This window comes from Procambarus clarkii, chromosome 10 (genome assembly GCF_040958095.1).
Source record: "Procambarus clarkii isolate CNS0578487 chromosome 10, FALCON_Pclarkii_2.0, whole genome shotgun sequence".
Classification (NCBI taxonomy): Eukaryota; Metazoa; Arthropoda; class Malacostraca; order Decapoda; family Cambaridae; genus Procambarus; species Procambarus clarkii.
This window is the reverse complement of record NC_091159.1, coordinates 22,343,754-22,367,698: the sequence shown is the minus strand read 5'-3', so window position 1 is coordinate 22,367,698 and position 23,945 is coordinate 22,343,754. Positions and strand designations below refer to the sequence as shown.

General features: G+C 35.3%; 1 protein-coding gene and 1 pseudogene across 2 annotated transcripts in view; both read left to right on the top strand.

Moving 5' to 3' along the window:
• The window catches only part of LOC123746699 (uncharacterized), a 60,585-nt pseudogene extending 39,304 nt beyond the window's left edge, over positions 1-21,281 (top strand).
• LOC123747796 (uncharacterized) overlaps positions 89-23,945 on the top strand; it is an 80,584-nt gene continuing 56,727 nt past the window's right edge. For both annotated transcript variants that reach the window (XM_069321716.1, XM_069321715.1), the window contains exon 1: positions 89-206. The gene's annotated coding sequence lies outside the window, so the exon portion shown is untranslated. The remainder of the gene's footprint in view (positions 207-23,945) is intronic.

Here is a 23,945-nt window from a genome sequence, read left to right as displayed (position 1 = left end):
GATTGAGAGATTATATTTTCCCCTTTGGTAGTTATTTTTGACGGTTAGTTGTCCCAACAGGTGTGGCTCACAACAGTATGGTGTCCTACGAGCTACAGAACCTCCTCGATTCCCCAACAGTAGCGCCTGTCCCCTTCTTGGAACAAAATCTACAACAACCTCAAGAGAGGGTGAAGGAGGCAATGCATGTGTTAAAGGTGGTTAAGGTATGTGAAGAGTGTGGTAAAACATTTGACAGAAGTTCAACATATTTGCAACATCTAATGTTACACAAGAACCAGTGGCAATGTGAGAAGTGCACCTTTAAAACCAAGGATAGTGAAAGGTTCAAGCTGCATATGATTTCTCATGACAAAGATCATTTCAAATTGAGATGCAATATTTGTCATGAGCTCTTCAGCAGCCCTATCTCTCACAGAGTCCACAAGAGAAAAATTCATAATATCTTTGAATGTAAACAGTGCTCTGCTGACTTTGCTTCAGAGACTGACTGGAGAGAACACAGGAAGAACTGCCACAATAAACAAATAAGGATTGAAGGTAATAGTGACAGAAAAAAGAAAAGTGAATTGCTCGCTTTTCAAAATCATGCGCAGGCATCCTCGGATAAAATGGCACTTGTTTGTCGCCTATGTAATAAAGAAACCAGAAACAAGTACCAATTAAAATTACATGTTGCACAACATCTTGGGGTTTCCAGCGATAAGATTAGTGATGATGAACTCATTGCAGATGTCAAGCCATTTTCCTGGGAAGGGCAACTGTTGTCCTCGGCTCGTAAATCTCAAGAGCACAGCGATAAAACTGTGGAAACCAGAAAGTCTTTGGCACTGGTCTTTCCAAACTTGTTATCGAATATAAATTGTAGTCTAGCAGAACCCCAGGTAGATAAACCTACAGCTGCTGATCTCTTGTCATCAAGAAGTCAAGTTTCTGATGTTCAACCTGAAGGTGAAGAGACAGTTTCAACTGCAAGTATTAGTTCAGCTGGAAATGTTGAGACAGATTCTTTACTATCAGTATTTTTACCAGAATCAGTCTGTGAAAAAACCATAGTGAAAACTGAAATTAATGAGAATATTGTTCAAATGCCTCAAAATATACTTCCAGATAACAAGAAAGTAAAGGTAAAATCATTTCGACGGTTGAGACCTCTATTACCCTGTAAACACTGCTCATTAGCCTTTACAACACACACTGCTTTACGCTTGCATAAGAAACAGAAACACATGAAAAAGTTTCAATGTCCAGAATGTAATTTAATTAAAACCAATAATAGGAAAGTCTTCCAACACCAGATTAAATCCCACAAAAATAAACTTCGTTGCCATTATTTTTGTCTGGCTTTATTTGATACACGGGAGGAGTTGTCTGCTCATCACTTGGCAGTACATAAAAAGGATGACTCCAAACATCCATGTCGCCATTGCAAAAAGAAATATCCTAAGGGAACTTACCTGAAACATTTGGAAGAGTGTAAAGAGAGTAAAGAGATTCCTGCAAATGTTGAAAAGAATTCATGTAATTTTGGTGAGAGTAAATTTTACACTGATTATGAGTTTACAGATCATATCAAACAATGTAGATCTTATAAAACAAACAATAAAGAAAGTAAAACTTGTATCAAGAGTTTTGTAACTCAGACATCTACCAGAGCTGAAACAGATATGCCAAATGAAATAATAAATCAGAATACTACACAGGGTCCCAACAAAATAGAAACGAGAAAGCATGAAAATATAGATACAGGTAGTTTGGAAAAACCAATAGAGGAGAAAGATTTATGTACAACGCCTGTTAACCAAGAGAACACCACACCAAAACTACAAATCCTACATTTGGATGCAGGCAATTATTCATCAGAAGGTATGTCAGAAGCTGGAGGGATTTTGCAGAAGTGCAAATTTTGTACTAGCACATTTGATAACTCGGAGGACGGTGTTAATCATGTAATATCTCATCATAAAACATTGCTCTCATATATGACGAGGGAGCCACAGGTGTGCCATATTTGCAACAAGTCTTTTGTTTCAAGTTTATCCTTCTGTAAACATATTTTAAATCATTATGGTGATCTTGGTTCATGGGATTCCCTTGTGCCCTCTGAATTAAATATGGAAAACATTAGAGTAAACTGTTGGATCTGCAAAACTTCAGGCATGAAATATCATAGATATCATGTTAATACACGAGACAAAACCATTGAGAAACTTTTGTCGAGCAAAGCATGTAAAATGTCAAAATCAGAAACGGAAAAAAGTTATAATTGTTCTGTCTGTGAAGAATCGTTTCCTTGTAGGTATTCATTTTGGAATCACATCAAAGTTCATCTGTCAAAATCACCTTTCAAAAATGCTGAAGGAGGGAAGCACTTTAAATGTGTTAAATGTCCAATGAGATTTAAGAAAAAAACTGAGCTCCTTGGACATCTGGGAGCACATCTGATTGTTTCAAATATAAATGAAGATAAAGGTGAATTGAAAACTAGTAACGATGAAGATTCTAAAAGAGAGCTGGAAAACAAGACAAAGACCGAAGATAAAGATGGTGACAGGCTGGAAAAGCATCAAAATCCAAATAATGTGTCGGCAGAGACTGTATCTAATGCCAACACTCATCCCCATAAGTGTAAGCGCTGTCAGAGGAAGTTTGCAAAGAAAGAAGATGCCTTAAAGCATGTCCTTGCTGCTCATAAGTCAATGCTGAAAATGATGGGTGAAACTAATGTTTGCCATATATGTGACAAGACATTTATGAAACCAATGATATTATGCAATCATTTATTAAAGCATTACAGCGATCTTGGCATGTGGGATGAGCTTGTTCCCAAAAACCTACTTGAACAAACGAAAGATAGAAGATATTGCTGGATCTGTAAGAATATGCTTGGTAGAAAAGCCTCGAGACACATCAACAAACGAAATAATTACATTGAAAGAGCACTATCAAGTAAAATCAAAGACTTAGAAGATGAAGATGATTTTGATTGTTCTTTATGTGATTATTCTTGTTCCAGTAGATATACCTATTGGAAGCATCTCATGCTCCATATGTATAAGGTTCCCAAAAAGCATAAACAAATGGTTGCACCAGCAGAATCTTTTAATAATTCCAAGGATTTTAAGAAAGAGATCCTTGAGTGCAGTGAATGCTTGCGCAAGTTTGAAGAAAAATCTGAATTAAACAAACATTTAGCAACTCATTTTCTTTTGCCATTTGTTCAAGTGGATGGCAAATGGAAAAGTGACGTTAGTCAAAGTAAAAACAGTTTAACTGAAAATTATGCTAACAGTAAACAAGGTAGTGGATGTGATGAGAAAAATAAGGAAAGAAAAGTTGAATTACAAATTACTAGTCCCCAGAAGGCCAAAAGTGACTCCATGAAATGTATTCGCTGCTTGAAAACATTTGAAAGCAATGAAGAAGCTGTAAGTCATGTTTTGTCAACACACAAATTTATGCTGACTCGTATAGTCAGAGAACCTCTAACTTGTAATATGTGTGGCTCAGTTTTTCAGAGTGAGTGGTGTCTTTGTAAGCATGTTTCTAAACATTATAGTGACCTTGGTATGTGGAATTCTCTTGTCCCTAGAGACTTGCTGAGTAAAATAAATGTGCGAAATCAGTGCTGGGTATGTAACTGTAAACTAGATAAGAAATATGCTGATCATACTAGTAAGCGAAATCAGCACATTGAAAAGCTATTGTTAACCAAATGTAAAAAAAAAGAAGATATATTTAATTGCTCCTTATGTAATGAGACATACCAAAATAGGCTAGAGTATTGGAAGCACACTAAAATTCACTTGTGCAAACCTCCTGTGCAGTATAGATCTCTCAATGAACTCTTGACCACTACAAGTAACAACACAGGTAATGTGGAAAAGCTCCTCGAATGCAGTGATTGTTCATTAAGTTTTAAGGACGAGTATGGTTTGTACCAACACCTGGCATCTCATTTCATAGAACCTGTATCTGAGGGAAGTATATCAACCAGCGAAGATGAAATCTCCGAGACAGATATAAGTGATGACGACGAATGGCTGCCATCCTCAAAAAGACGGAGATACAGACAGGGTAACAGAGACGATAACTCTAAAATTGAAGAAGGTTCTTTATTGGGCAAAAAAGCAAGTGAAACTGTGATTACTGAGGATAAAAATAGTAGATTTAAGAAAGATGAGTCACATAGTAGTAATAAGCTGGGAGATGATGATACTGATTATGAACAAGAAGGGGGTTCACATGATATGCAGGAGGCTATAGACGATGAGCAAGAGGATACATATGATGAGTTTGAGGTAGGTGTAGATAATGCTTTAGGAATAGGTGCGGATGATAATTTTGAGATAGGTACAGATGATGAATTTGAAATAGGTACAGATAATGAATTTGAGATAGGTACAGATGATGAGAATGAAAATCACACAGTATTAGAAGGTTTAAAATAGCTGGAATATATAATATATATAGTATGTTTTTCTATTGCATCTCAAATTTATTATTTCTTCTTATAGCTCCCTACCATTATGACCACATTTGGAATCATTCCAAATTATTCCAAAGACTGATTATCTCCATAATTACTTTTTGAGTGCAACAGATTTAGCTGGATTACTTAAAAAGAGTTCTCTAAATAATTATTCATACTGGCTTAGATACTTTGCAAGTGCACCACTTGCTTCTTGTATGTCTGGAACAATATGAGGTTACCTTAAGAATCCATGCACGGAAGAAAAAATATAATGTACATCGATGGAATTGCAGAAGAATAAGAAAGTTGTATTTAGTGAAAGAATATTAGTGGAAATATAAAAGGCATTATGTAGATTACCAGCCGATGCTGCATAGTGACTTGCGTATAGGTCAAAGTGAGAAAAGACTAATAAAGGATATGGATTATGCCTGTACAATATCTATATACAAAAACACCTTTTACCTACAGCAGAAAAGCTCCAAAACTCCATTTTTTAAATGGGACTTATTTATCATGTTCCATTTCCGTTGACTACCTTATTTAAATTGAACTGTGTATTATGTTCCATTCTTCGCATTCTCATGCAAGCTTTTCCCTGTTGCAATCCATTTCACCCTTCAAGGATGCTGACTTCCTTCTTATTATTCATCACATTCTATATAACACCTGGAAATACTCATGGCAGCTATTATTTGGTATCCTTTACAAATACTAAAGCATTCAGTAAGTGTTTATGCTAATCTGTTTTTGCATACCTGTGTTATATTTCTCTGTTGTACTGGTATCTTTGCTTTACAAACCTTGTCGCTGTTTCATTTGTCATGTACTACCCTGATATCTCTGTTGTTATATATGCCCTATAGCTTGAAGTCTTCTCTCTATGGATATGTTATATACTGTATTGTCATTGTTACTTCTAGGTTGGTGCCTAACCATATATGGTACCTTGATACCTCCTTGTTGGTACTGAACCTTATACAGTAACTTGAGTACTCCTTGTTGGTAATTTTATCATATACTGTATCCTCATATATATTTTGTTCGTTCCTTTCCATTTGCCCATGTCACATACATTCCTCTCTATTGGTTCAGTTTAAGAAACAAAATTTTACATTGGTTAATCTCATTGCATCTCCTTTTAGTTTAATAGGTGATGGTTAGAAAATTGAGTATACTATCATGCGGTCATTTCGTTTTAGTTCGTGGATAAGTTTTCTCATTTGGTATCACCTCTTCTTTCCCCTTCTAGGATCCAGTTACCTTTCTTCATATTGTCTTTCTCATATTGCTACCTCTATTGTCCCATGTTTACTAAACATCATGTTGCATGTGCTAGAAATAATTAAGACCCCTTTGCTCGTTCTTTATTTAAGCCATCACCCTTGTTACCACCATGTAGCATTTTTTGTTATTTACACTTTTGAGTACAGTACTATATTTTATGTTACTTTTTGTTATGAATACTGTACAACTAGAAAAATATAGATTTGCTAAGAACAGCTTTTTCATTCCACTACAGTTCTATCATTTGGCCCACTTTTAACTTGACGATGTATTTTAAGAAACCACATTTATTCAAAAACTTTCAAGATCTTATATTTTCTTTGCACAATTTATTTTCACTAGAAAGATTTCTTTACACCTTGTCACTTCCTTCAGTACCATAGGTTATTAAGATAACATATACAAAATTCCATCCACCATCACAATTTTTCTTTGCTGTATAGTTTATCATCATCATTATATAATTCACCAGGAATATCTGATATTCATATCTCATACCTTTTCTGGGAGGGCCCTCTCGGGAGCCTCTTGTTCTAAGTACTGGTTCAATGAAGCCTTAGGGAGTTGCAACAGGCTGGAGCCCCACCCTTGCCTACTAGGAGCTACGACCAGAATTTGGTGGTCTCTGAGGCAAGGGAAATGTGATCAGAGAGCAAGCCAAAACCTACAACAAAAAATAGAAAGCATAAATGCAACAAAATAAGGAACTGCTTCAAGAAAATCAGATATCTATAAGCTAATGAGACAAGTGATTGCTGCTACAATGAAAACATTCCAACCACCAGCAGGCTATTGCTCAGGTCACCTGGGGTATCCACCAGTTTTGCTTCCTCATTCAGTTGCCTGGTCATGGCCTTGGGGACACAGAACTTCATTTTCATGTTAGTTATTTATAGAACATTGTTTTAATGTTTCAGTTCACCTTTATAATTGTGTTTTTTGTCACCCACATTATGCATTTCCTAGCTATTTTTTTCACTATTTTTTTCACTATATATATAATATAAAATTTATTTATTTATTTATTTTGGGTTCCTTCATAACAAGTTGACTCCTCTCATGTCACTTTGCTCCTGGGGAGCATATGGTAGGCCTGTTGATGAAAAGTGTCATAATTACCCATGTGTTGTCTAATACACAGTACTGTGATGGTGCTTAGCCCTGCTGCTTGTGTGTGTTTGGGGATTTGCATTTCTATCTTGTGCTTAAGTTGCATAAGTGATTGTTTTTTGTCTAGGACTGTCTATACCTTTTCCCACCTGGTGTTTATGGTTAGGGGTTTGGGTTTGATTAAGTGAACACAACTTTTTTATCATCTACCATACCTACCTTTTGGTGTGATGGTATAGGTAGGTAGTTTTCCAACCTATGGGGATTTTTCTCATGTGTTTCTGGTTGGGATGTTACAGCTTCCCTGGCTGACTCCATGCCTAATACATGTACTACTGTTTACAACTTCCCCAAATGTTATTTATTTTTTTAATGTTTATGGTCATTCCATGTGCCTCCATTATTCAACCTGTTCAATGGTGGACTCTTTCTATTCTCGAGTTTGTGCCATTTATCAGCACTGGACTTCTGTTTTGGCAATTTTAATGCAGCAGATTTTCTTATCCTTGCTTTGCAACACTGGCTGTTGCAGCCTCTACCTGCAGTGGGTGGCAATGCTGTCATTAAGCAGCCAGTTTGGACTTTCTATTCTATCTGTATCTTGTCTTCCACCTTTGATTGGCGCCTCTAAGCAGCTGCAGGTTACAGAATCACAAGCACTGTTAGGGCTGTGGTTGCAGAAAGTGGCTTCAATGGTTACCCCCCCCCCCCTCATGGAATTTTATGGAGGTTGTAGAGCCTGCTTTCCATTCCTTCACTCCATTATGTCCTTGGGATTTGTCGGAAGGCTCGCCTTCCTGAATTTCAGGGACTTTCCTGGGGTTCTAGAGGTCTGTAGGCTCTACCCATGGTCCCTCTTCCCATGGTCCTCCTGATTCTGCTACAGGAGAGGGGGGGTTTATGGGATTTGTGGTTGCTGGAGGGGTCCTTGGCTGCCTTTTGATCCTCCATTCAAGTTTGGTTTCTGGCTCTGAGCAGGTGTGTTTTCACATCCCTGTTCCAATATGAACTGGACTACTATTATGCTTCCCCACAGGTACATTTAAAGTTCACACTCTATGACCTAGATACTCTCCCCACTGCACAGGTTTTCATTGTCTTTTGTTGTTCTTCCCTCGAGTTTGGCTGAACAAAACTTTACGGTACTTAAAACAGGGACTGTGCCTTTGAACTTTATCTTAAATCTTTTGAGTTTGGATCCTCTTAGGATTCCTATCTGTAGTATGTGGTCATGGTGGGTAGACAACCCCATGTATTACTCTGACAAACGGAAGTTCTTTTACCATATGCATGCACTCTGGTGAAAGAATGTTGTCCATATGATTCAATGTCAGATCTTTGTTTGGGCTTTTCCTTCGCAGCAGTCAGTGGCGCTCTGTTTGCTCCTGCCCTTCTCCATGATGACGGGGCATGGTAACTCCATATCCAAGTGCCTATGTTGAGTTGGGCAATGATTGTAGCTAACACCCATTTGGCATAGCTTCTGCATTTCTGTGCTCTGCATGAAGTTTTCTCTAATCATTTATGATTTGAGTTTGTACTGCTGGTTATGGGATTCCTTGGCCACCGCATACCTTCACCACCACAAGTACCTATTTATTTTCTCTCTTCCCCCCCCCCCCCACTCCCCCTTTTCCAACTACAGTACAGTATACCTTTCTCTCCTCACCACCACCAGCATCCTGTACCCTTTGCCCCCCTAAACTCATTGCACCCATTGTACTCATTACACCACCTTGTTAGTATTTTAATATATCTTGGTCTGGAAATACCCTTCTTGATTTCCATCTTACAATCGAACCCTATCTGGGTTAGTTTCTAAACCACTGTGATGGTTGTTTTTAGATTTCCTGCCTTCCCTGCTTGACAAGAGTTTGCTGATTGGTTGTGTGCTTGAACATCATGCTTACTATTTAAGAACTAAACACCATGTTTACAAGTAAGATAGGCAGATAAGTTTTAAACTTTTTGATGAAACTATAATCAGCACCCATTTTGTATATTGTGTATGAGTGATGGGTTTTGGGAAAGCCACAGCATAAGCGAATTCATGCAATGCAAACTTATGGTTACAGTATATGGGTAAAATTTGGGATATGCTTTAGAAATAAAGTCTACTTTTTCACTCCTCCCTCAATGTATTGCCGTCTTGAACATTATTGATTAGTGCTCCTGCCACTTCCCAGTCACAATTATAAAGTTTTAAATAGATTTTGCAGCTACCATTGCTGTAGATAAGAGTCAATATTACCTTTTTGTTTTTTCAATATGTTGCTTGGATTGCAATAGGCATCACTGAATATTTGAAAGATGCAATGATGCATGTATGCAAGCACAAAAATCCCATGCTAAGTTTCATTAAGCAAATAAATCACTTGTGCTTAGGGAATTTTGGTTTTCAATTTCCATCTTGTGTGAAGTGAGCTTTTTGTATACTAAACTCATGTACTGTATTGTAAGAGCTGAATGTACAGTAGTAAATATAGTATATTAATGCCTTCTTAGATCTAGCACTTAATATAAACTCAGGAAGAACCAAGATTATTTTCTTTGAATGCTTGTCTAGCCTGTAAATAAATTTCTTGGTGAAACTCGGCTAACTGCAACATTAATTCTGTTAAACAGTGTGGTTTACCCTTTAATTTTTAGAAATGCAAGCCTTCATTGGAATTTTTAAAATCTAAAATTAAATAATAACATAATATTATTATTTAAATCTTTGTTGGTGACCTGAACTATACTATTACTGTAAGAGAAATTACAGTTTATAAATGTTAATTGAAGTATAACCAGTGACCACTGCAGTGTCCCTGTCCTCCAAGTTACAAGACATGCATTTTATATAATTACATTGGGCTGGGTGGTAGAGCAATGGACTTTTTGCAGGTCAACATGCAAACCCCAATTGTATAAGGGGTTAGGTAACCATTCGTTTCCTACGTCCTATCCCAAATACCTGTCCTTATATTACTTCTAATTGCTATATAGTCGTAATGGTTTAGCATTTTCTCCTGATAATTAACTTCTATGTAAATCTAAATTTGCTCCTTTTAGGTACATCAATATACCAAGGAGGAAGTAAAGGACAATATAAAAACTAAACTAAAAGAATGAAAAGTGGTGATTTGATTAGAAAAATTTTCAATAGAATATTTGGAAGGATTTGGTGCATAGAACTATGATAAGCTGCACTATACAGCACCTTTAATTTGAGAATATAGTCTTTTAAGAAAGAAATTATTATCTTGTACAGAACTGCTTACAGTAGCAAGTAAAGTCAACTGGTGCTCATTAATTGACAGGAAATATATAAAGATATTGTATAACTTTAAGCAAGTGATATGGATGAAGATAGGGCTATACAAGGAATAGGCAAGAGATATATATATATATAAAGATGTATTATAAGCAAGAATACAAATACATAGCCGTAACTATAAACAATGGATATGCATAAAGATAGGCCTGAACTTAACAGTGAATATAAATAAAGATTGGTCTATATTATAAGCAATAGACATGAGTAGAGATTGGCCTATACTATTAACAATGGATACGAATAAAGGAAAGCAAATTGTGCAAATGTTAGTATTGCAAGACCTGTGATTTGTTCAAAAGGAAGTTAAGTCACCTGACAGCAGATGGAGGTAGTCACTGAGATCGTTTGTTCATTAGTTGTCAATATTTTGTTTTCGTAGTTTACACTTTTCAGAACATTTCTCACCAGAAGTTTGTGTATCATGTAGCCTCCTTTCATTGCATTACAGACAGTTTTCTAAGTGGAGGTGATCTTAGATCCTCATATGCTCTCTATGCCTTGTAGAGGGGCAGGGAATATTTAAAGGATGATTTTCTCCAGTTGGAAAAATTCATACAAAGAAAAGAGGACATAAAGTGATTTATGAAGATGGTTTTGAAAGAAAAGAAAAGTTCTCACATAGAAAGAGGCTACATTATTTTTGTTTAAAGTGCTCTGAGAGTTTGTGCTTTTTTTTTAATTGGGCTATATTTGAATGCTTTTCTAATGATTTTATCACTGTGATTTGAAATGAAAATGGTGGCGTTTGGAAACATTTTGACATTAACTTTACCTGAACATTTATAAAAACAACAGAAATGTCCTTAACAATTCTACTATGAAGTTTTTGTCAAAAACAGGTGCGCAGTGCAGGGGTCATACAAAACTGCTTATAAGTCTTAATCATTAAAACACTAAAATAGGGAATATATAATAACTGTGAGTATTATATATTATGTATACAATTTATTCTACAGTACTAAAACCTAAGATTTATGGAAACCACAGGAGGCCTATTGGCCCATACAAGGGAGCAGCGATTTATATCCGACCAAACTCGCTCGGATACATGTCCAACCCACACCGTACAAGCAATCGCACATCTGCGATGGTTCCCACCAACCTCCTCCACAGATCAACCACCTACCTAAAATATGCCAAAGCTAGAAGTTAGAAGAAAAATAAGGCGATATGATTACTGAGTTCAAAATAGTAACAGAAATTGACAAAATAGATAAAGCAGAATTCTTGAGACCCCAGAACCTCAGGCAAGGTCATAGATTCTAATTAAACAAAGCTGCCGAGAAAACATTAGAAAATTCACTTTTGTAAACAGAGTGGTAGACTTTTGGAACAGGTTAAGTGAGAAGGGCAAAGCCTTCAGTAGTTTCAAAGCATTATATGAAAATGAGTGCTGGGAAGACGGGACATCACAAGCATAGCTCTCATCTTGTAACTGCACTTAGGTAATTACCCTATGTCCAAACCAGTACCCACCCAGGCCCTTTTTAGAATCCAGACTTATCCAACCTATATCCACTGTTTAGTGATCCACTTTTCAATTTATTTTGATCACAAAGTTAAAATAATTATTGACCATTGAAGTTGGAGACCCTCCACACAGCCCAAGATGTGTATAGTCAGAATAAATAAGTGCACAGTACATAATAAACTACTGCAGTCGTGCACACATTCAGCTTAGAGGACACAGTGGTCACTGTTAATCTTTACTTGTACAATTTACCAAGTATGATACTGGGATTTGTTATGTGCTTAGAATTTTGATTTGAAAAGTAAAATTCCTTAAGTTTTTTTTTTTCAAACTTTGATTTGTTAACACAGTTAATGAGTAATCATACATAAAAGATATTTACAGTATATGATATTTGAAGTAGATTGTACCTGGAAAGGTGTTCTGGGAGTGGTTCTACTCCCCAAGCTTGGCCCGGGACCAGGCTTAACTTGTGAGATTCATTGGCAGTTAAACTATTGTGCATTTTCATACTTTACTCCTATTATCAACACATGAATTCTTATCAGACATCATTTTGTTTAGAATTTTACTCCCAGATAACCACAAAATGAAATGGCAAAAGAATAAATGTATGTATATGTCAGGGGTCTCCTTTACACTCTATGCTTATTGAGTGGATAGCTTAACTATTATGGGAGAACCATCTCGGATGAGTGCAAGTAATGCTACAATAGGTGCTCAAGAATTTTAGTTATAAAGATTATTTAAGGAAGACTATGTAATTAAAACATTCAGATGTAAAAAAATTAGCTTAATGTATAAAATACTGTCACAGCCAAGAACAATTGGTAACCTAAATATTAACTCGTAGTGGACTATGACAAACAATCACCTATTTTCATTGTATGTGTCAAAATTAAATAAATATATATATATATATATATATATATATATATATATATATATATATATATATATATATATATATATAATAATTATAATACACAGTACAGTATACACAATATTATTGTTTAAAACATTAGATCGACAAGTGTTTCAATCAATAAAAAAGTATTGTACCCTGTACATAAAAAGTACCATAATACTGTATCCTGTATACATGTGAAGCTGACTATTTAATGTTTCCCATGAAAAGAATGTAATTTACCGAATTTGTTTTATCTGTGAGGTGCAAAACCTAACTTCAGCATGGGAATGGAAAAATTGTACTTGAATGTTGGAAAAGAAAATTACCAATTACTATGTTAATTGTCATTTTGTTGAACTTTTAGTGCCTATGGTTCAATTTGTGATGCTTACTTAACAAATCTTGACATTTCAGTTCTTGAGAAGACCCAGCTTTAAGCTTGAAATTAGTTGATATGAATATAATTGCACTATGTTAGCAAGTGTAACGTAGTTAGAGTAATTATGCCTCTATCTGTATTTTGCTCATTCTTTAGAGTGGAAGCTTTCTGGTTCTGTATGTTGACAATTTAAACACTAAATCCCACATATTAGAAAGGGTAAAAGTGACAACACTTCAGTCCATTCTAGATCATTGTCAAAATGAGACCCCCCCCTCCCTCTCCCCCCAAACAAAAAACCACCTTTTAAAATTTTTAATTCAGTACAGTGTGTAAATTTGGTGTTTATTTGCTTTAGCAACATTACCATGACATTCTCTTCATGCTCAGAATTTCTTCGTCTTTCCTTCTGACTGGGCTTTGAATGTAATTTTTCTATTTTGCAGTAAAATATAACCTGCATCTCTTGTCAATATCACGTTCTCACAGCATTAGGTTTCATTTTGTACATATACATTTTCCTCATCCGGTCATCTGGTTGACTAATGTTTTGTCTTACCATTTTTTCCCCTCTTGCTTCTTGATATGTTGTACCATGTTATATTAAGAATTTATATTACAATATATAATTGTTATTCATTAATAAAAGGTTGTTTTCTAAATGTATTTTTACTTATGAAAAATCTATCACTATTTAGGACAGGTATACATTTTTAAGTGATGAACATAATTTAAATTACATCTTCCAATGTTTCAATTAATGAAGATCAAAGTGGTCTAGCTCATCTCCACTATTTGTTTCTTCATGCTCATGTTACAAACTGCATTTGTATTGCCATTCATTCTATTTACTTGCTGCCTCCTGGCCTGAACTTCTCTGGCCATCAGAGTAGTTCTTCATCCTCTTATAAAAGAATTTAAACTGTTATTTGCTGTCTCTGCTGCTGGCTGCAACAAGATGCAGAGTTAGCATTTATATACTGTACTGTAATGGCTTTGAATAGTTACTGTAATGACTAATTTTTTATTTAAGAAATAAGAGCTATAATATTAATTTCAGTAACTAATCTATTATCTGTATGCCATGGGCTTGATAGGTTCCAGAAGTTTTACCAGGCATGTATGTACAGTAGTGTGTACAACACAAACCAGGTAACATTGTTAATTTACTACAGCATACAGTACAATAGCACCTCGCTCAAGCAGTCTTTAAGACCGGATATCTTCTGTTCTACCAAGGATTCTGTTCTACATAGTTTCACTATTGCAAATTTAATTTTTCTGATCCGAAAATAATAGAACAGATCTTTGTGCTGGTCAGGTAACTGATAATGACAAGGAAATGAGTAGTACTTTAAATAAGAACTTTGTCTCTGTATTTACTAGAGAAGAACTTGCTATGATGCCTGCATACTGTATTGTGTTGGTGAAGAGTACAAGTTAGCAAGTTTAGTGATTACCTGAGAGGAAGTTATTAAATTGAAAAATTAAAAGTCAAGTTCCTAAGAGCAGGATTGAAGAGCAATATTTGCAAATTTGTAGATGATGCAAATATAGGATTCCGAGCTTAGATAATAATGAAAGAGTTTCCAGATACCAGAGAGACAATATTGAAATTGTGAAATCTGGATATGAGAAAAATCTAGGAGTCATGATTAGTAGGGATCTTATGACAAAAAAATCAATGCATAACTGTACGGAATAAGGCAAATAGTGTTCTGGGATTTACTTGTGAAAGCATTAAAAACAAGAAATCTATTCAGCTTTATCTTGCCCTTGTTAGACCCCATTAGATTGTGCATTTCAGTTTTGGCTTCCGTACTATAGAAGAATGATAAAGTTAATCTCAAGACTTAGAATTATTCTTTTGTGAAGAGAGACTAAAAGAACAAAATTTACATTAACTAGAAAGGTGAAGAGTAAGGGATGATATGTTTTGAAGTACTGTATATGAATGGATGAAAGGGTATAACAAAGAGGATATATGTACCGTATAATATTTTAGATATATCAATATTCATTGGAACTTGAAACAGTCTATATAAATTGGGAAATATTAGCTTCAGGAAAGACCTGGGTAAATATTGGTTTGGAAATGGGGGTTGTTGAATTATGGAACAAATTTCTTGGGAATGTAATAAGCGTGAGCGTGTTGGATTGTTTCAAGCATTGATTAGACATATACAATAAATGAATGAGCTTGAGTAGATATAAATATGCACTACCTTATAATAAGCCTTATGATTCTGATGTTAACCTGATGCTGATGTTCTTTTATATACTGTAGACTACAAAATGGCAAGTAAAAAATTAATTTGATACAGTATTTGGTATATATTTAGCTAATACTGTACTGTATTGGGACAGAAAGAAAAGTTAAACATTTAAAGACAAATTTATTTTTTTTTCATACATCTGAGTAAAGCTTATTTTTCTTTGTTGAACTCTGTAATCGGAATGTTGTTTTACATAACAGTATTGCTGTACTGAATTCAGTATGAAACTGCCACATTTTGCTGCTGCATAAACCATTTAATAGCAGCCTCATCTATCTCCATTTCTTGAGCATTTTTCCTTTTGATTCATTGCCACTACACAGTAGTTCTCCTTTACTTGGCACATCACAGGCTTCTTAAATTGTTGTAATCAATTTGGTTTGTTTTTCCTACCATGTTAAGATGCCTCTTCTTTTCCTTCTTGTCTTATCCTGACTACTGCTAGAAGACATCTTTTCAGCACAAACAATGAAATAACCAAAGAATAATGGTTAAAATCATTGAGAACCAAGATATCCTGGCACCAGATCATAGAGAAAATAAAGTAACTGACCATGTCATGCCCAATTACAATGGGGCTCATTCACCTCAGATAAAGTCACAAATCTTATTACACCATTTTTTTAATATTCAAGTAAAGAAATAATGTAAAAATTTAGCTGAATTTTTTACTAATATTAATATTATGGTACAAAGGGAGGAGAATAGTGAAAACTTAAAACAATTTGAAATAAGTTGGATGGGTATTTTTTCAGCTGAGTTGGGCCAGTCTACCAAGACAGCTTGGATAAGTAAACATGTAGTCCAGTTCACGAAGCATTTGTCTGTTATCCAGTTCTTTCTAGCCTACCAAGGATTCCAGTACACGATGATCGATTCGAGCAAGATCATACTGTGCTATACAGAAAAATTAATATTGGCTGTTTGCTGTAGTTAATAATATAATATAGAAATTTTGTTCTCCTGAGAAATTTTAAGTACAGTACTGTATAGTACTGTATTTTTTTCATTTTCTATTAAGAGTACAGTATTTGTAATCTTATTTATACACACATAATAAAATAGCTTGCATTGCTTGAGACACGTGGTTACTGGCAGCACAATAGTACAAATAAAGAACACTTTAAGAAATTCATAGTTTACTAGTGCAGAAACGCTAAATAAAAAGGGAAAAATTATTGTGTTATTTCATAAGGCTTGACAAAGGGTTGGAGGGGAAGAGCATCACCTTAAGTTATGCCTGGTTAAGGTTTCTAACATAAAGGTGAAGTCACACTAACCTGGCTGAAAATTGGACATTGAGCCCCACATACATCTGAAAATACTGCCTAGGAAATGACAAGTTTTGGTCCATCCTTAATGTGATGGTATGCAATGATTGAAACGTCATTACTTTCTTTATATACAGGTGTGTGGGTCAGGTGCCTAAAAGGGTTAAGTATTACACAGTCCATATGGCATAATTTGGCAAGTTTTATTGTTCTCTCATTAATAAACTAAGTGTCTTCTATAGTTTTATTTCATATAAATTAAGAATGTTGATGCAGAAGAAATATTTATTTTTCAAATCTGCCTAACAGCCTGCATGGCAGGCTGTCATAATAAATCTTATCTTTTATAATTATGTTTGTTTGTGTTATATAATAAACAATATTCACTTCCATATTTTTGTACTTCTGCTAGACACTGGCAAACACATTATCAATATTTGTCACTTAATGAAGAGATGTCTCATATTTTTTCAAAATTAATTAGCAGTACGACGAAGGTTTTGAATAGCCATGCTAAAAAAAAAAAAAAAATGTGGGGTAGCCCTACATATGCACAGAAAGGATGGGCATGGGCAGCTACTGTGAGTGGTACTTCACGTATGGTGCACAGAAAACAGTCACTATGCGGCAGGCGAAAATATATCTGCAACACACAGTAACAGTTTTTTAGTTTATCTGGTACATTATATTGTAATGGCACCAACATGGTCAGCTAACTCGACCAATAGATGACTCATGGGTAATAGATGTTACTGTATACTATATATTATATTGTTTATAATAGTTCAATATGCATATTGTAAAAACACTACTGACAGGTGTTGATACAGTATATCAACCCCTTCCTCCTAAAATGATAGTACGCATATATTCGGTCAAGCTCACAAAAATTTACTGTTGCAGCCAACAACATTCTAGGTTTGTACCATTAATTTTTTAGAGAAAATTAAAAAAGAAATAAAAACTTAAACATTGCTAGGCCTAGTATAGAATATGTACTATATTATTATATTAGGCCTAAGATTGCATATATTAACCCAAGTACAGTATTACTTATTACACCTTGGAGAGGTTAGTTTAAGTTCTTTAATTTTCCATTTTGAGGCTAATTCAGTATGTAATGCAAAGCTAGAACTCTTTTTAGGGCCCATCAGTACATTTTTGTGTGATCAACCGAATAGTTTCTATAATCACAGTATGTACTATCATTCTATAGGAGGATGGGCTGTAATATATTCAGTGCACAATATATTTTACCCTTTAAATGTTGAGGTAAGTATGTATTAGTGTGTGAGTAATTGAAAAGTATAAAAGTGGCAATTGTATTATTTCATGAATTTGTGTGTGTGTGTGTGTGTTTTAGCTGAAGCAGATTTTTTAAATTATTTGACTTGTATAACCTTGCATTAAAAGCCTATGACAGAAAATAACTGTTTTTACATTTATTGTAATTACTGGAACTGATATCATCATACGTATTATTGATACTGATGGATTCCACCTAATTTCCACCAAACTGAATGACTTTGGAAGTGAATGAATGCCTGAGGCTTTTATTTTATTATGTAAAACATGAATTGATCACTTGTTTTTCGGGATTTTTGTGATTTCATGTTTTTTTTTTTTTAACTTGGGAAGCACCCCAAGAATAGTTAAATCTTCATTAACCTAAAAATAAAATTAACTTAGTACAGTATTTAAAAATATATTACAGTATTCAAGAAATTAATATGTTTTTAGTGCTGACATGGAATCCAACCATGGAAGCAAGAGTGATAAAAAATGAATCTTGATTTGGTAAGCAGTCGAATCGTCTTGTTTTCTTAAAATATTTTGAGTTTAGGCCAAAAATGCAGCACTATAATACTGTACATTAAAAACATTAGGGGGACTCGTCAGGATTCAAGGCATTGCTCCTTATATTCTCTTGAAGTGTTTTGTAGATGAGATGGTGGGGTTAATTGAGTACTGAGTCTCTTGAAAGTTTGGGGCTTGAATGGAGAAGTTTGGTAGAGATGCTGAGGTTTCAGGGTTACTTGAAGCAAGAATGCAAAATCCTTAACTGCAAGCTTTCTTCGCAGTCCTAGGCAGTCCTTTTAGTACTGTACTTTGAAAGTGTTCATATACTGTACAGTATATAAATTATAGTAATTCAAAATTTAGTAAATACTAAGTCTGTTTTGGACTCAGTGAACTTTAGAATTATTTCAAAAGTCCATGTTAGCCTCCTTCCATCTTTCTTTTCTTTTCTTTCCTCTTGATCTCCTCGTCCTCCTGATTGCACCCTATACGTGTTGCCATGTCTATAATATCAGTTTTACTTATGTTGTGTGTGTGTAGTAGAGACAGTGTCTTGTCTTATACTTTCCACTTATTTATTAAAGCTTCAAAATTGTTTGATAGTGATTCCTCTTCCAGTTCTGGGGATTATATTAAAAAAGAGTGCATATTAAATTTTTAGGAATGCAACCCTGCATGTTTTTAATAACCTTGTATTGAGTTTTCATTGGTTCTGAGGATCAGTGTACCTGTCTGACCATGCCTTCTGTTGGTCTGGTCAACCAAGCTGTTAGACGAAACTGCTCACAGCCTTGTTGACCAGACCACGAATCAGGATGCCCGGTTCCCGAGACCAGGCTGCAGGAAAGTTGACTCTATGGAACCCAATGGGAGGTAAATGCTAGATTATTTAAAACATGGAGAGTGACATCCCCAGAAGTTCAATGTGCACTCCTGATATAAAGCAAACAACATAGCTCCTACTTTCTGCTAAAAATTCTCAAGTGTGTTTCCTCTTGGATTTTTTTATTCTGTACTAGAAGCTATCGTTGGCACATTGCCAATATTTTGGGCTGACTTGATTGCAGGATACTCAGTATTTATTACTAAATATCAAGGAATGCAAGAGGAGAATAGCTGTAAATGTTCGCATACATACACACACACAAAGAAAAAGCTGTATTGATTAAGAAATACAGGTTGGGGTGCATGTATTGCATAGATCTATGAGGCATCTTGTGTGGCTCCCTTTTCACATTGAGAAGCAAGAAAAGCATTTTAGATCCAAACTCAAATAGGAGGTCGGATTCCAGGTCGGTGCTTGTACTGTATTTTTTAAATAGCATGTACAAGCTTACCTTCAATTAAAAGCTACTGGGTCTTCTAGCATTTCTTTATTAACCAAAGTCTGTTCCAAATAGTAAACATTTGCCCTAATTCAAAATGATGTTTAAATGAATAAATCCACAAGGGCCGTGACATGACCATCCACCATTCCATCCTCTTGCCACTCACACTCATTCTCCCTCCCTGCCTGAAAAATAGTGACTCACAGTACCTTGACACTACCACACGTGGTTCTAAAAAATGTAAGCTTGGTCCTTTCCCCTATTGGTGTAAGAAGGCATTAGTCCTTTCCCTGCTTCCCCCTTCTGTTCTTATTCTTGCATCCTCTATTCTTGGTAGCAGAGCCATCTGTCATCGCTATGGGAGTTCCCATTGTTCCTGTTCTTTCCTCTGATGCTGCCTCTGCTTTGGAGCATGTCATTATTCCTGTCCCTCATGTCTGAATATTTGGAACACCCCTCTGTAGTGCTGCATCCTTCACCAGACGTTGTCGACTTCTCAATCTTCTCTGCTGGCTTTGCCTGTGCCCCCAACCGGGATTTCCCTGATCCTGATCTTACTTAGTTATGTGCCTTTTTCTTTCCCTTGTATCTTTACTTTTGTTTTCTTGTCATAACTGTTATATCCTACTTCCAGTCATGCCCCTCTTTGTAGTTTGTCTTGAGTTTCAGGATGATTGTTTAATTTGCTTTTTTTTATTGTACCCTAGTGATCATTTGTCCCTTTTTATAATCCTTGCGGAAGACTAATACCATTTCTATCATTCGCCTTATGTCCTTTCTTATTGTACTGGCAATACTTATTGTAGCACCTTTTGCATATCCAGTGACATAGACAGCGCTGCATAGTCTTCCTGGCTTGGCACCTTCTTTTGATAATTACTTAGTTGTGAAAAAAGATCCAGTAGCTCAATTCAATTCTTTCTTATGTAAATTGTATTGAAAATGTTTGTTTAGCTTACACGGTTTCTAATTAATTATTTAAGTTGTATTACCTTTCAAAGTACTGTACAGTAATATAAATATAAAATAAATGGTATGTAAGAGTGTACATTTCTATATATGCCTCCCAAGTGAGATTAGAGATAAGTTGTGTGCTTTGCACTACCCATTGTACCCTTTCATGTGTGTGTGTGTATGTATGTTCATGTTCTGTACATATGTGTGTGTGCGTGTCTGTGAAGTATTAAAATAGTGTAGTTATAGTAATGACAATTATTAGATTGTATTTTGCAAACTTTAAAATTTGAGTGAATTATTAAACACAAAGTTTAAGTGAAAATTATAAAATAAACCATTTACTTATGTGAACGAGATTGATTTTGAAATAGGTATCCTGGTCTTATCTTGCTAACTGATGTACAGCCTTTGGATAATGTGTTCTACTGTTGATCTACTTGATAGAGGATAAATTGACATGTATGGTGTAGAGTATAAGGACCTATAGTGATTGGCCAAATGCAGGGCAAAACAGGGTGTTTAAGAGTGATTACCAAGGATTGAATACTCTAGTACTCTAATTGTACTCTAGTACTCTAATTGTATTTAGTGTACTGTCAGAATTATTATTACAGTAGTTATGATTGTATTGTGACATCATCTGTCTGCATCAAATGTGTTTTGATAAATGTACTTCCCAATGAAAAGTGTAGAATATAATGGTTTTTAATATTTTCCTTAAGTATAATACTATAACTTTAGGTAATATATATACAGTACAGTATATATATATTACAAAATTAGATCTCCTACTTTATCAGGGCTTTATGAAATTTTATTTGAATATTAAAGTAATAAGCACTTCACCTCTGGGAAGAAAAATAACGTGTACAAAATATTCAAAGAATTTCAAATAGCAACAGACCATTGCTTCCTAAGGTAGCTGCTTAGAGGACGTGGCAAAGCAGCATAAGCCATGGCAGCACAGGGCAAGGAGTGGCGTTGCGTTCTGTTGGTATGGGTGTATCTTACTATGACAAAAGATGCTGTGGCTTGTCAGGGTGTTTCAAGCCAAACTTAGGAAGTCGAGGGCTGAGAGAGGGAGCCGGTTGGCCGAGCGGACAGCACACTAGACTTGTGATCCTGTGGTCCCGGGTTCGATCCTGGGCGCCGGCGAGAAACAATGGGCAGAGTTTCTTTCACCCTATGCCCCTGTTACCTAGCAGTAAAATAGGTACCTGGGTGTTAGTCAGCTGTCACGGGCTGCTTCCTGGGGGTGGAGGCCTGGTCGAGGACTGGGCCGCGGGTACACTAAAAGCCTCGAAATCATCTCAAGATAACCTCAAGATAGGAATACTAGGAGAGGTTAGATTAGGTCTTAAATTTTTGTTGTAGTTAACAAAAAACTGTTTCACTGAACTCTCACGTTGCAACCCGTTCTCGCACTTGCTTATAGTCAATATTTTGCTTATGAATAAGTACATATGCGATATACTAATTTATTGTGAATATTTGAGTTAACCTGAAAAGCGGAATAGAAAATCACGACCCTAACCTAACCTTCTTAGTATGTTAAGATAAGCATTTTATTGCTTCTTAATTACAATTAGTACTTAACCTTTATCTATATTGATCTTACAGTTTTATAAAAATAATAAAACCAAAATATTTAAATAAATTGTAAAGTAATTCTGGATATTTTCAAATTTTGTATAAAATCTCTATTGTTTAATAAAACTGAAAAAGAAATTCCTAATATTTAAAACTTATGTATAGTGAATCGGGAGGAAGAGTTAGTACCTTGAAAAAAATATATAACTTGGAATATACCACATATGTACTTATTCATAAGCCAAATATTGACTATAAGAAATAAGTCATATATGTGCTGTCTTGTGTGAGAGGATTGCACCCGACCAGGGTTCGAACCTGTAATGTCAGTGAGGGCTCCTGATGTGTCATAGAGATCTTAAGTGATTAATGCCTTGGGGACCACTCAAGCTTTCATATATATATATACATATATATATATATATATATATATATATATATATATATATATATATATATATATATATATATATATATAATATATATATATATATAATATTATATAAGGGTTTCATAAAGTTGAAGACAAAGTCGAGAGGAAGATGTGGAAAGGAAGCAATGTAGCGTAGACTGGCCACGACGCCAGCACCTGACCCCCCTGGCCGCTGTGCCAGGTGTTGGCACCCACCCATGCAACACCACGTGCCTTCTGCCATGGGAAAACCCCACGGCCCACTACCCCCCCCATACCATCATTGCCTTCCTCCAACATCTTCCGCTTATTGGACCAGTTGTAACATGGTTGTGTTAAGCGTATATATTTGTCATTGATCGTATGGTTTCCCCGTAAATAATAATGGTCTAGGGTCGTCCTGATAACCTGGAAATATTACGTTTTCGGTTTTATTTTGGTTAGGTAGTTGTTCGCCTGGAATATTTAGTTTAATTTGTTATGCACCCCTTACCCATCCTGTGGGCGGTAGTGGAAAAGGTTACAGAGCCACATGATGGGCTCAGGAACCTAACCCCAACATTCATTTAGCTAAGCAAGTTACAGTCTTGACTTAGTTGAATATATACAGGCCATTGTGTTTATATTGTCGCCTTCTTATGTTTCTCGTTCAGTGACGTTAAGAGTTCTTTGGGCTAGTCAATTTTTGTAGCGTTCACAGCATCAATACATAAGTTGAAAATGTGTGTGTATATATATATTGTACACATGTACTATATAAGCAAAGTATTTACCATCTCAGTTTTCTAAAGTTCATTAACTTGAAACTTGACAGAGCTTCAGGGTTCTATTTTGGTGTGCGGTCTATTGTTTATATTGCTATTGTAAAACAACTGCAGCTAACTTAGAGGGTGTGTAGAGCTATTATTGTCTGGGTGAATCTTGCTGGCATTTACCAGAGTATTTGTGATCATTTTACACGCGATATGAATGCGGAGGAACAGATATTCCCCTTGATCATTTCAAAATGGCTCACACCTTCACACTGCTGTGTAAATGGATATATTAAGGCTCAGTATGATATATAATAGTATCATGCACTAGCAATGATACTGGTATATATATATATATATATATATATATATATATATATATATATATATATATATATATATATATATATGTCGTACCTAGTAGCCAGAACTCACTTCTCAGCCTACTATTCAAGGCCCGATTTGCCTAATAAGCCAAGTTTTCCTGAATTAATATATTTACTATAATTTTTTTCTTATGAAATGATAAAGCAACCCTTTTCTCTATGTATGAGGTTAATTTTTTTATTGGAGTTAAAATTAACGTAGATATGTGACCGAACCTAACCA